This window comes from Nicotiana tomentosiformis, chromosome 5, assembly GCF_000390325.3.
Source record: "Nicotiana tomentosiformis chromosome 5, ASM39032v3, whole genome shotgun sequence".
In the NCBI taxonomy this organism is placed as follows: Eukaryota; Viridiplantae; Streptophyta; class Magnoliopsida; order Solanales; family Solanaceae; genus Nicotiana; species Nicotiana tomentosiformis.
Genome location: NC_090816.1, coordinates 133067257 through 133081311, shown reverse-complemented (window position 1 = coordinate 133081311; position 14055 = coordinate 133067257). Strand labels below are relative to the sequence as shown.

Below are 14055 nucleotides of genomic sequence, written 5' to 3'. Positions count from 1 at the left end.
GATTTGCTACCGAACTTTGTGTTCGCCGAAACACTGGGGTTTGAAGTACCGCTACACCAGTGTGTTATTCGTTCTATCCTGGGAGGAAATAATCCATTACCTTGGGTACTAGGAGGGGATTAAATTCCTTAAGGAAACACTGTGAATTCAGTGGGCTCGAATTTATTATTATTGTTTCATTACGTTAACTTATATTTTGCAGAATTAATATTTACAAATACAGGAATATTGACCGGGAATAACAATCTTAAGGAATTTAATATTTATTTCTGTACTTGTGTTATTCTTATTATTCTGCAAACTAAAACCTTTGTGGTTTGTGTACTCCCGTTTTGGAGAGTTAAGCCTTCGTGGCATTTTGTTGGATATTAAAATCTACGTGATTTTTACTCCAGTTTGAAAACGTGTATTAAACGTTTGTTTGTGTCATTCTTTTACAGAAAAGATGATGACTGAAAACGAAAACCAAGCTGTTCCGATGGTGACTGCCAACGCAACGACAAGCCGAACACCGGCGTTGGCACCGGCAGAAAAACCCGGAAAATTTTCCGGGATTGATTTCAAACGCTGGCAGCAGAAGATGTTCTTCTACTTAACTACGTTATGTCTACAGAAGTTCATCAAGGAAGATATTCCTGATCTGCCGGATAAAACTCCAGATAATGAACGCTTTCTCGTGATTGAAGCATGGAAGCATTCTGATTTTTTATGCAAGAATTATATTCTTAGCGGACTGGATGATAATCTGTATAATGTATACAGTAGCATGGAGACATCCAAAGAATTGTGGAATGCGCTTGAAAAGAAATATAAGACTGAAGATGCCGGGATGAAGAAATTCATTGCCGCAAAATTTCTGGACTACAAAATGATAGATAGCAAGTCTGTTATTACTCAAGTCCAGGAATTGCAAGTGATTATTCATGATCTACTTGCTGAAGGTCTTGTAATCAACGAAGCATTCCAAGTAGCAGCAATGATTGAGAAGTTGCCTCCGTTGTGGAAGGACTTCAAAAATTATTTGAAACACAAACGAAAGGAAATGTCCCTTGAAGATCTCATTGTTCGGTTGAGAATCGAAGAGGACAATAAAGCTGCTGAAAGGAGAGGCCGTGGAAATTCAACAATAATGGGAGCAAATATTGTTGAAGCTAACAAAAAGAGGAAGAAGGCTTCTGGTCCGAAATACAACCCAAGCAAGAAGCGGTTCAGTGGAAACTGCTACAACTGTGGGAAAACCGGACACAAATCTACGGAGTGTCGTGCTCCGAAGAAAGACAAGAAAAGGGGTCAAGCAAACATGGTAGTAAACCATGATGATGTTGATAACTTGTGTGCCATGCTCTCTGAATGTAACTTGGTGGGAAATCCTAAACTGTGGTGGTTTGATTCAGGAGCCACTCGCCATGTTTGTGCAGTTAGAGAGGCTTTTGCTACCTATGCTCTTGCTGAACCCGGAGAGACAGTTTATATGGGAAATGCTTCAACAGCAAAAGTTGAAGGATATGGGAAGGTATTTCTAAAAATGACTTCTGGCAAGGTCATGACTTTGAACAATGTCCTTCATGTTCCCGAAATGAGAAAGAATTTAGTCTCTACTGGACTTCTTGTTAAACACGGTTTTAAGTGCGTTTTTGTATCCAACAAGGTTGTAATTAGTAAGAATGGAATATTTGTGGGAAAAGGTTACCTCACCGAGGGCCTTTTCAATCTAAATGTAATGGTTGTTGAAAATAATAATAATATTTCAGCTTCTTCTTACTTACTTGAGTCAAATGATTTATGGCATGTACGTTTGGGTCATGTCAATTATAAAACCTTGCGGAAAATGATTAACTTGGAAGTACTGCCCAAGTTTGAATGCGAAAAATCAAAATGTCAAATATGTGTGGAATCTAAGTATGTTAAACATCCTTATAAGTCAGTTGAAAGGAATTCAAATCCTTTAGACTTAATTCACACAGATATTTGTGACATGAAGTCAATACCATCTCGCGGTGGAAAGAAGTATTTCATAACTTTTATTGACGATGGTACTCGATATTGCTATGTTTACTTACTGAATAGTAAAGATGAAGCAATAGACGCATTCAGGCAATACAAAAATGAAGTTGAAACGCAACTTAACAAGAAAGTAAAAATGATAAGAAGTGATAGGGGTGGTGAATATGAATCTCCTTTTGAAGAAATATGTTTAGAATATGGAATTATTCATCAAACAACAGCCCCTTACACGCCCCAATCTAATGGGATTGCGGAAAGAAAGAATCGCACATTAAAGGAGATGATGAATGCGTTGTTGATAAGTTCTGGTTTGCCACAGAACTTGTGGGGGAAGCCATTCTTACGGCTAATCGAATATTAAATCGAGTGCCCCATAGCAAAACACAATCCATTCCTTATGAACAATGGAAAGGAAGGAAGCCCAACTTGAATTATTTTAAAGTGTGGGGGTGTTTGGCAAAAGCGCAAGTTCCTAAACCCAAAAGGGTAAAGATAGGACCGAAAACCGTTGATTGTGTTTTCATAGGATATGCGATAAATAGTAAAGCATATCGATTTCTGGTTCATAAATCAGAAAATCCCGACATTCATAATAATACGGTTATAGAATCAGATAATGCTGAGTTTTTTGAAAATATATATCCGTATAAAAAGGAATGTGAGTCGTTTGGTGAAGGATCTAAACGACCTCGGGAAGAAACAAAAGAAAGTACATGTAATCAGGAGAATCCAAGACGTAGTAAACGTCAAAGAACGTCTACTTCATTTGGACCAGATTTTGTGACTTTCTTATTGGAGAATGAGCCTCAAACATTTAAAGAAGCTATGACTTCTTCGGAATCATTGTTTTGGAAAGAGGCAGTCAATAGTGAAATAGAATCCATATTGAACAACCATACATGGGAATTGGTTGATCTTCCTCCTGGAAATAAACCTTTGGGTTCTAAATGGATTTTTAAGAGAAAAATCAAAGATGATGGCACTATTGATAAATTCAAGGCAAGGCTCGTAGTCAAAGGGTATAGACAACGAGAAGGTCTAGACTACTTTGATACATACTCTCCAGTTACAAGAATTACGTCCATACGGATGTTAGTAGTATTAGCTGCAGTGTATGGTCTTGAAATTCATCAAATGGATGTTAAGACGGCCTTCTTAAATGGAGAGTTGGAGGAAGAAATTTACATGGAACAACCTGAAGGGTTTGTGGTTCCAGGTAAAGAAAAGAAGGTATGTAGACTTGTTAAGTCTCTTTACGGACTAAAACAAGCACCCAAACAATGGCATGCGAAATTTGACCAAACAATGTTGTCAAATGGTTTTAAGATAAATGAATGTGATAAATGCGTGTACATTAAAAATGTTCCAAATCACAGTCATTGTTTGCCTATATGTGGATGATATGTTGATAATGAGTAATGACATTGCCAACATAAATGCTACTAAGCGTATGCTCAATAGCAAGTTTGATATGAAAGACTTGGGAGTTGCTGATTTAATTCTGGGAATTAAGATCAATAAGACTCCTCAAGGTCTGGCATTGTCACAATCTCATTATATTAAGACAGTACTTGAAAAATTCAAGCACTTGGGCTTTAAAGTTGCAAAGACTCCAATTGACGTGAATCTTGTATTAGCAAAGAACAAAGGCCAAAGCATATCACAATTGGATTATGCTCGTGTATTGGGATGCTTAATGTATATCATGAATTGTACACGACCAGACATAGCTTGTGCTATAAGTAAACTGAGTCGATATACGAGCAATCCAGGCCAATCTCATTGGATGGCAATGAAACGAGTTTTGGGATATTTAGAACATACCCAGAACTTTGAATTGCACTACAGTAATTTCCCTGCGGTGATTGAGGGATACTGTGATGCAAATTGGATCACCGGTTCAACTGATTCTAAGTCCACGAGTGGATATGTATTCACTATTGGTGGAGGAGCGGTATCTTGGAAGTCGTCCAAACAAACATGTATTGCCCGCTCTACAATGGAGGCTGAATTCATAGCCTTAGATAAAGCCGGTGAAGAAGCTGAATGGCTCCGGAATTTCTTGGAAGACATTCCATTTTGGCCCAAACCGTTGGCACCAATATGCATACATTGTGATAGTCAAGCGGCAATTGGAAGGGCTGGGAGCGTCATGTATAACGGTAAATCTCGTCATATACGACGAAGACATAAAACCGTTAGGCAATTACTCTCTAGAGGAATTATCACAATTGACTATGTAAAGTCAAGTGATAATGTGTCGGATCCACTTACAAAAGGCCTAACTAGAGAGGTAGTTGAGAAATCATCAAGGGGAATGGGGCTATGGCCGAGAACAAGTCATTGTGGCGGTAACTCTACCTAGAAGACTGGAGATCCCAAGATCTAGGTTCAAAGAGATCAAACAAAGTCATTAATGACGGTTCAACATTGTCAAATAAAATTTTAGTCCATTCTCGTGATGAGACAATGTTCAGTACCAAGGATAAAGCATTAAGGCTTTTTAATGATTTCTAAATTTGATACGGGGTATATCAAATAGTGTATCTACAGGATGACACGTTTAGGAATCACCTATTTAAGTGTGAAGTGTGAGCCGCTTCAAGGAGAACTTTGTAAGGCCAGTTCTCTACGCACTTATGAAACCAGGCGGTGTTCATGGCTGAAACGAACACAACAATGAGAACCAAAGACGGTTAAGGGTTGATTGTGTGACTTATGGTTGTCTAGGTATACACCAAAGATCGACGGTTCAAAGATATCAAATCTACCGATTGACCGAGTATATCCGACATAAGTTTACTACGGAAAGTTCAAAGGGAAACCTACTTATCCAGATGCAATTAATCCTTGCTTGTAAATCACACAGTTTTTCATGCATACTTCCGTGATATAGCCATTCCCCATTCATGTGGGGGATTGTTGAGGTTTTATTTTTAAGATGTAATATTCTTAAAATGAGGATGAATGGGAAATGGAGGGAAAATAAAATTTTGAGTAAAATTTTAAGTTTCCCCTCTTAACAATGAGACATTGTCCCATATTGGAAGTGGAAGATATTTTTGGTGGGTATATATATAATTGCTCTTCTTGTAGCTCTTAAAGAGTTAAGAAGAAAGCAAGCCTCGCGCCGTCGTCGTCGCTCGCTCGGCTTCGGCTACGGCTTCGGCTTCGGCTTCGGATTCGGCTTCGGATTCGGATTTGGATTTGGATTTGGTCAAATGATCGATTGATTGATTAATTTTTTGGACCAAATTTATTTGTTAATAGTAAATATTAACGTAAGATTATCCGTATTTGTAACGGATATTTTTCAATCCGTGTATTGATAATTTGGCAGCCGGATAATGGTCTTCCCACCATGAAGTGCTTGCTCCACAAACATGTAATGCTTGCTCCACCATGAAGGGTGGACGTTTGGTCTTGCACTCCTTCTTGGCTGCTATATATATGAGCAGCAAATGTTGAAGAAATACTTAACTCAACATACAATTCGCTCAACAAATTGGCTATACATTGCACTCCTTCCTCTCAGAACTTCCATACGTTTTTCTGAGTATATACTCCTTCGTTCTGCATTGTTTTTTAACTTCAAACAAAGCAACTGTAAGTGTGATTTGCTACCGAACTTTGTGTTCGCCGAAACACTGGGGTTTGAAGTACCGCTACACCAGTGTGTTATTCGTTCTATCCTGGGAGGAAATAATCCATTACCTTGGGTACTAGGAGGGGATTAAATTCCTTAAGGAAACACTGTGAATTCAGTGGGCTCGAATTTATTATTATTGTTTCATTACGTTAACTTATATTTTGCAGAATTAATATTTACAAATACAGGAATATTGACCGGGAATAACAGTCGCCAGTCTCTTCAGAAATTTTGGGGCTCAATCGTTCATTCCCAGAAATTTTTCCTAGTTGGCGGTGAAATTGTGTTCTCGCTTTTTATGTAATTCTCTCCTTCTATTAGCTATAGTCTTTTTCCAAAACCAATGAACTTTTTTTTCTCATTCTGTCTTATTTTTTCCTTTTTGTTTTGTTTCTTCTTTCCTCTATTGACAGGAGCTCATCAATGGGTTATGTACATATCAACAATGAGTTTTTTCAATTGATTCTCCATCTTGTCTCCGCCTGTTTTGACCCATGATTAACCATGGTGAGTTAAAAGATTCCAACAAGTATAATTTTCCATGATTAACCATTCTCATTGTCAGCTTTTTCATTTAATTTCTTCAAACCATGCTACATGTTTGATTAATAGTGTTAGTATACTCTATATTATACTATCAAATTGAACTTCAAGGTCATGAAATTAATACTAACATATGGTTTATGCTGCATTTTTCAATTTTACAACATATAGTCTTCCAAGGTGGGCTAGCCATAACTAAGATCTGATTAAGGATGCGCTATATATCTAACCATATCAAACAATATTATTCCATGCTTATAAAATTACTTCATTTAGCTGCATGTTTGATAAAGGGATAATGCAGAAAATCCTCCCTGACCTATGACCATATTACCAACTACACACCTTTTCTTTTCAGGGGTCCTATTATCCCCTGAACTATTTTAAAGTGTAATTATTTACCCCCTAAAAAGCTATAACCAGATATGTGCAAAGTGGTGAAATACACGCGCCTAAAACGTGTATTTCTTACTTAAAAACTTTTTTTCACCTTTTTCTCCTTCTTCCTTGTTTTCCTATTTGCAGACCTTCATTATCATATCCGGCCAAAAGGCAAAAGCCTCATCTGAGCTCCAACTCCAAAAGATTGACAATTTGGACTTCCATATGTCTAACATAAAGTATTTCTTAAAGTATTCTTTTTTTCTCTTTCCTAATTTCTCAATCATTTTTCATTTCAATGGCCAGAACTTATTAAACGTTAGATGTCCCTCCCTTTTTATCACGACTTGCCGTTTACGACGAGATCTTTATTCTCCGGTGAACTGAGTTATTGATGGGTTTTATATAATACTTGTTTGATATTGTCAGTTCTGGCCGAACATCATTTTATTGGAGTTTTTCAAATTTTCGCAAAATTTTGAAATTTAACTTCAAGTGAAATTTGAAAATTTTATGGCCAAACACTGATTCCGAAAAAAGTAAAAAAAATTTGCAAAAGAAGTAAAAAATTTCTTAGGCCAAACGGGCACTAAATATTGTACTTGGAAAAGAGAGGGGAAAAAACAATATTGAGCCCCTCATATGCTCAATTTAAGTGAAACACTAGTAATTTGTTAGGTCAATATAAGATATCCGTAAAACAATATTTTCAAATAATAATGTCTATCATGTCACAAGCTAAGTTGAAGTATACAAATTGCGACAAATTTAAGAGGTTATCTAGATATTTTACTTTTTGTATATGGAAATAAATAAAACTGGGAAGAAAATAAATTTTGAAGCTTAATTTGGATAGTTATTTTTGAAAATGTACAAGAAAGTGTACGCGGAATACTGTATATTGTAACATCGTTCGTTCTCCTCTTTTTTTATTTTCTATTTTTATCTCCTATTTAAAATTTAAACTAGCCAGATATGGGAAAGGAAAACAGTGGCATCTTAATTTTCGCCTGCCTTTTCGGTTGCTACGCCCACTTTATATTAACATAAAAAACAAGTCCAATTGTATTTAAAAAAATGAAGAAACTGTAATTGTGTGCAGGAACTAGTCAGTGTAAGAAGAGGCTTAGAAGACGAAGGAGACTAATTAATTAGATGCAATTAATTGTGTAATGTCCAATCAAAAGATGACACTTGTACATGTTAATCAATTTTAAAATTATTTTTGTAACGTCCACATGCCCTTAGGAGAGTGTGAACACTCTTTATACCACGTCAGCACTTAGGGTGGTGTTTATTACACTTTAAAATAGTTCAGGGGGTAATAGGACCCCCGAAAAGAAAATGTGTGTAGTTGGTAATATGGTCATAGGTCGGGGAGGATTTTATGCATTATCCCTTTGATAAATTGGAAAGAAGCTTAATTCTATTTATTGTCAAATTAAAACATCTAAAGATTTGAGATATATGAAGATTCTAATTTTGGCATCTTTTAAATATATCTCCATTTCATGTTTTTAAAATTCCGTAAATGAAGTTTCCTGGATGTTTCATTATTCATTTTCCCACAACTTTCTAGTCAAACCATAGGATTGGTTTCCTTCTCTGCATGGGAAATTCATGAACAAATATTAAAGAAAAATCAAGAATCATCTTTTTGGGTCTATAGGTAAGAAACCCACTTATTTTCCAAGAAAATTCATGCCAAAATACACTCATAGAAATGTGACATTCTTTTTGGGAGTAAATAAAAAGGAAATAGTACCATATAAATTGAGTCGGGAGGAGTAGTTTACTCACCTTTGTAATGAGAATGACAGACTAGGCTTTTTCCTCAATAATTAATTATCATTTGTTTTGATGTATCATAATATCTTAATTGTTATTAACCAATTTGATGTTCGGATTGGTTAATTGGAGTCTTTTATTAGGACGTGTATCTGAACTTCTTTGGCTTTGCTGTGTGATATTTGAGCATCATTCCCCTATAGTTTACAAAAACGGCATAGTTCTCAACTTGATTTGTACATCTGTACGTGCTTCTATATCAAGAAGCCTCACGTACGAGAAATATTTTCTATCTGGTAAAATACATTCCCCCAAGTAGAGCATCAATCTGAGACTGAGAGCCTAATGGAAGAAAGGAATTTTCTACATCTCCATACCATCATTCCTTCAAATACTTAGCAGTTCCTGCATAGGAAAATTGCTCTTACATTTAGAATTTTAGTACCAGATAAGTCATAGTATGTAGTGTCGTGCTTCATCATTGACTACTGATTTGATCCAATCTTTGAGGGAGAAAGTGAGATGAGAGAGGGAAAGAAGTCACAAGGATTATTTATGCGTGATTCAATCTTGTTCAGTTGCAGCCATTGCATGACAAAATATTTTCTTGTCACAAGGTTGAGTAGGTCACAAGCAGGGGCGTAAGCAGAAATTTTTGTATGCGGTGTCAAAATTTATAAAAGAACATGAATAATAACTTTAATTATCATATTTTTGGATAAGAAATTATCTTAATCTATTTGTTTCTGTTGAATCTTATGTTAGAAAAGGTCCCGAGTTCATTTCTATATAAGCACAACTTTAACCACAAGAACAAAATCAAGCACATAACCAACTCACCAAGAGACAATTTATGTCAAGTGGTGTCATTTTTTCTTACTTATCCGTTTTCTCACAGTATTAATACATATATTTAATAAAATTTTCCGATGAAGCGGTGTCACGTGATACCGCTTCATCAAACATGCATCCGCCCCTGGTCACAAGCATGTATTAGATGTTTTGTTTTCTTGGATTTGTGCTATTTTACCTTCCTTTTGCCATTTGGTGGTTGAAAACAAAAGTGCTTCCAGGTACATGGTTGTTAGGCTCATCCAAGGCTTATCTACGGAAGTAGCAGGGAACTTGACCGTCAAGTTTGGAAAAGCCTGTGTCACTTTCTTACGTCAGGAGAAAGGGAGATCAAAGAAGTATGGGGCCGATACGCGAAGGATCAAATCATAGAGATAGCGGATCTCAAGAGGCGGAAGAAATCAAACCTAGGCGACCCAGAGATCGCGGAGTCCGCGCCCGTGCCGAAAGTGAAGAACCTTTCCTCTCCTTTTAGTCGAGCATGCCCGCCCTTTAGCACTTCCCTTCCCGAAGTAGGAGTAGGAGAAAGGAAAGCGCACTCAATCATTTACCATGTCGTGTCGTAAGACAAAAAGTCAGCCGCAGGAGCTTAAAACCAATATCTTGGTGAAAGGCCTCTACTCTACGAACCAAGTCTTTCTGGTGAGGCACCAGCTTTCTTTTTTGACCCCTGAGTAGCATTTCCTTTCACTGAGGAATGAACAGATGCTTCCACAGAAAGAATAGATTCAGGTGCTCCTTCTAACAAAATTGATGTATATGAAGGTCTTGAGATACGTTGGAGTAGTGGATGTTGTCGATAGAAAAGGAGCCGTCGAGCTGTGGAGATACAGTAAGGAACACCCTTTTGCACAACTCTCAGGATAGGATAACATAATTGCATTCACGATTGAAAGATATGCGAAGCAACCTCTAGTAGTGTGTGGTTTCGGGTCCTGGGGCTGAAGTGACAGCCCGTGGAGTATTCTGTGACATGTTGCTACTTGAGTCATGTCTTGATGCTTCATCATAATTCATTTACCGAAAGCTAGTTTTCTGCTTTTCTGAGTACCAAGTTTCAGATTTTGTCTTTGTGTACTGATTTTCATGTGGAAAGACATATTTGGTGTTAAGGTTGTAGTTCAATTATTAACTGTATTTGTTTCCCTGATCGTGTCTTTCTGCAGACGTATACTCTACAGATAAAAATTTCACTGTGGTACTAGATGAGGATTCCTTTGAAATTCTTCTCACAAGTTCCAGAGAAAAGGGAAAGGGTTGTTATTCCCAAAGGTAGCTACTGATCCATGAGTTTAAAACTTTTTAATATATCGTTTTGATGCTCTCTTTGAGGAGTATGTTGGAGGAAACTCTGTTTTAAATTCAGATATCTCTCTTGTTGTGGCAGGGAGGTTGGGAAAATGATGAAAAAGTCGAAGATGCAGCACAACATGAGACAGTGGAGGAAGCTGGAGCGCGAGGTGAAGTTGAGTTTAGTACTCCCTCATGATCTCTTTCTCTTCTTTTGTACTACTACATCCGGTTCATTTATATGACAATGTTTGACTGAACATGGAGTTTTTAAGAAAGATAGAAGAATTTTGTCACGTACCAAAAGTTCCCTTTTAGACCTTATGGTTTTAAAATTGACATTTTTATGCCTATAAGAGCATTTCATTGTGTCATATAAAATGGATCAGTAGGAGTACTTCTTTTGCAGGAAAAAGGTGAAAAACAAGCAACAATGTCTTTGCATTAACTTGTCTATTACATCAGTTGAATGACATTTCCATTTCTAACAAAATATTGAGTGCTAGATTTTTAAGCCAGAAGTTACTTGTAAGTCCTTTGCTCAAGACTGAATGCACTGATTCATGATTAGATGTGATCGTTTCGCTTTAGGAATACGCGATTATCTTTATGTCTGCTGTCTTATTCAACGTTGATCTTGATAAAGTAATAGCATCTGTATTTTGATTACTTATAAGTGGTTCTAAGAAGTTTTATTTTGGGTTTTGGATTACTTTTGCAGAGCAAACTGGGAACATGGTACTTTGAGAACAGAACCAGTGACACTGCCTATGAAGGGCAGATGTTTCCTCTGTTTGCAGCAGAACAAGTAGGCTCTTGGCCTTAGTAAGAGATTCACTAAAGAACTTGGGTATGCAATAATTCGTTGTTTCTAAATTTCATTATGAAAACGAATTCATATCTTCGCCTTTGACAAGTAGCTTCCACAAACCAATTGCAGATGAATGTGCGCGAAGCAAGAAAACTTTGCCAAAACGGGTGGATGAAAGAAGCAATGGAACTATTAATAAGCCGCCTCACATCACAAAGCAAACGGACCAAAGTGGAACTATTTTTAGGAAGGGAACGTACCTCCAGTAGTAGAGCAACTTGTTTGGGATATATTAAATATGCCCTATATCCAATCTCATATTTGATGATTTGAACATATTTTTGTGAATGTTATTTGATATAAAAATATATGTCATTTGATATTCTTTTATCATAGTTGTTATTAATTGCTTGATTAATTTGATAAGGTATTTGATTAAATTTTGATACTTGTCATCATGATGGAGATCATGATAATGAGAGTGAAGTTTCTTATAATTTAATCTAAATTTGTTCTTGATCGTAGGATTATTAATTTGGACATTGGTAGTCCGGTTAGATCAATATTTATGTGATCGTCTTTATGGGATAAAGATTAGTTGATCTCATTAACTAAATCACATAAATAGATGATGCATATAGAGATATGATCATTGAACCAAATCATTGGATAATTCCTAATGGTTAGAATTACCATAAACTGTCAATAGTTTATTCTCTTGAAGAATGTGATGTAAGAGTTTCATTTGACCTGATATCATCATAGTAATTGACAAGTTATTTATTGTGCTTTGATACTAGACACATATGGCCCTAGGGCGATAGTTGAAAGGGTATTGGGTACGATTAAATACTTGTAGAATTAGTGATTGATCAAGATGGAATCTGTCAACTCTTGGTAGTGAGTTTAAGCTCCATGTTGTCGTGAATTATAACCCACCAAATTAAGACCTTGGCCAGGGCGATTGAATGGAAGTAGAAAAGAGTTTCTTAGGTCATTCAATGGTTGATTATTTTTTACATGAACACATAGTTGGTCCCCTATTAGGATTTGACAGTTGAACCATATCCTAGGGTGACCCAAAGCTATAAGGACAGAAGGAATTAATGCATTATTTTTCTACCGGTTCTTGAGAGTAAATTGTATACTTCATGCTATCCGGTCGTTGAGGAGTGTTGCTAGACGCCACCCTTGATTAGTATATTGATGTGATCAATTTACTACCGATTTAGTATTGAACCTATGGGGTCGCACACTAACGAGTGTTCTGATCTTTGTTAAAGGATGAATTACTTTATTATTTGATAATTAAATTAAAAAATTTAATTTAGTCAAATAAATTTAGTTATTAGTCCAAATAAAATATTTTTATATTCTTTGCTAGCACAGAGAATATAATTAATATTGTGAACAAATTGAAGTTTTCTATTTGGAATAGAAAATTAAATTATATCTCTTGATTGAATATATATATATATATATATATATATATATATATATATATATATATATATATATATATATGTGTGTGTGTGTGTGTGTGTGTGTGTGTGATATATATATATTTGGTACTTATAATTAACATTTATTTGTAAGGATCCGACAGGTCATTTTGAGCATTTACGCTCCTTTAAACTATTTGAAGTCTTGAATAACTTCTTACGAGGTATTATGACTTGTGTGAATTGTCGGTTTTGGTTTTAAGGTATATCGGAATTAGCTTAGAAGAATGAATTTCATGTTGGAAACTTAAGTTGAAATAGTTGACCGGATATTGACTTATGTGTAAATGACCCCGGACTAGAGTTTTGATGATTCCAATAGTTCTGTATGGTGATTTTGGACTTAGGAGTGTGTCCGAAAAATTATTTGGAAATCCATAGTAGAATTTGGCTTGAAATGCCTAAAATAGAAAGTTAAGTTTGGAAGTTTGACCGGGGAGTTGACTTTTTGATATAGGGGTCGGAATCCGATTCTGAAAATTTGAATAGCTTCGTTATGTAATTTATGACTTGTGTGCAAAATTTGAAGTCATTCCGGATTGATTTGATGTGTTTCGGCACAAGATATAGAATCTAAAAGTTCAAAGTTCATAGATTTTGATTTGAGGTGCGATTCGACGTTTTGATGTTATTTGATGTGATTTGAGGCCTCGAGTAGGTCCGTGTTATGTTATGGAATATGTTGGTATATTTGGTTGAGGTCCTAAGGGGCTTGGGTGTATTTTTGGGTCATTGGTTGAGAGATTAGTAAAGTTAAGAAAATTGAGAGTTTGGCCATGGTCAATATCGGGTCAAAACAACCTCTTTTCAGTATTTTGAGTGCGTGGTCCGTAGCGTGTTTTATGATTGAAATTCATATATGGTTTGTGTCCGGGAGGTTCCGGATGAGTTTCGGAGTGAGTTTTGAGCGAGTCCGTGCATTTCGGCACTCTAATATTATTCTGGCACTTTTGGGGGTGCGGACGGCACATTTTGGGGTGCTAAGGCGAAGGAGAGGTGCGGACCGCACATAAGAGTGCGGACCACACCAGAAAAATGCGGACCTCAAAGGAGGAGTGCGGACCGCACAATTCTGTGTGCGGCCGCACTCCAAGGAGTTATGCAGATTCGCCGGTCCGACTTCGGAAGTTTATATCTTTTGATCTACAAGGAATTTTGAGATGATTCAAAAATAAAAGTTATAGCACTTTGTGTCTAGTTTCCATTTGGACATCTGTAGAGAAAGTTATTGCCAA

At 36.4% G+C, this 14055-nt stretch overlaps 1 long non-coding RNA gene across 2 annotated transcripts; it reads left to right on the top strand.

Moving 5' to 3' along the window:
* The first annotated feature begins 5516 nt into the window (after positions 1–5516).
* LOC138891670 (uncharacterized) lies at positions 5517–10471 on the top strand. 2 transcript variants are annotated; one of them, XR_011408039.1, is made up of 3 exons: positions 5517–5953; positions 6067–6160; positions 10384–10471. It is a non-coding gene; the product is annotated as an uncharacterized lncRNA (long non-coding RNA). The 2 variants fall into 2 exon arrangements; XR_011408038.1 differs by lacking the exon at positions 10384–10471 and adding an exon at positions 9439–10118 and having other exon boundaries at positions 5518–5953.
* The last annotated feature ends 3584 nt before the right edge of the window (positions 10472–14055 follow it).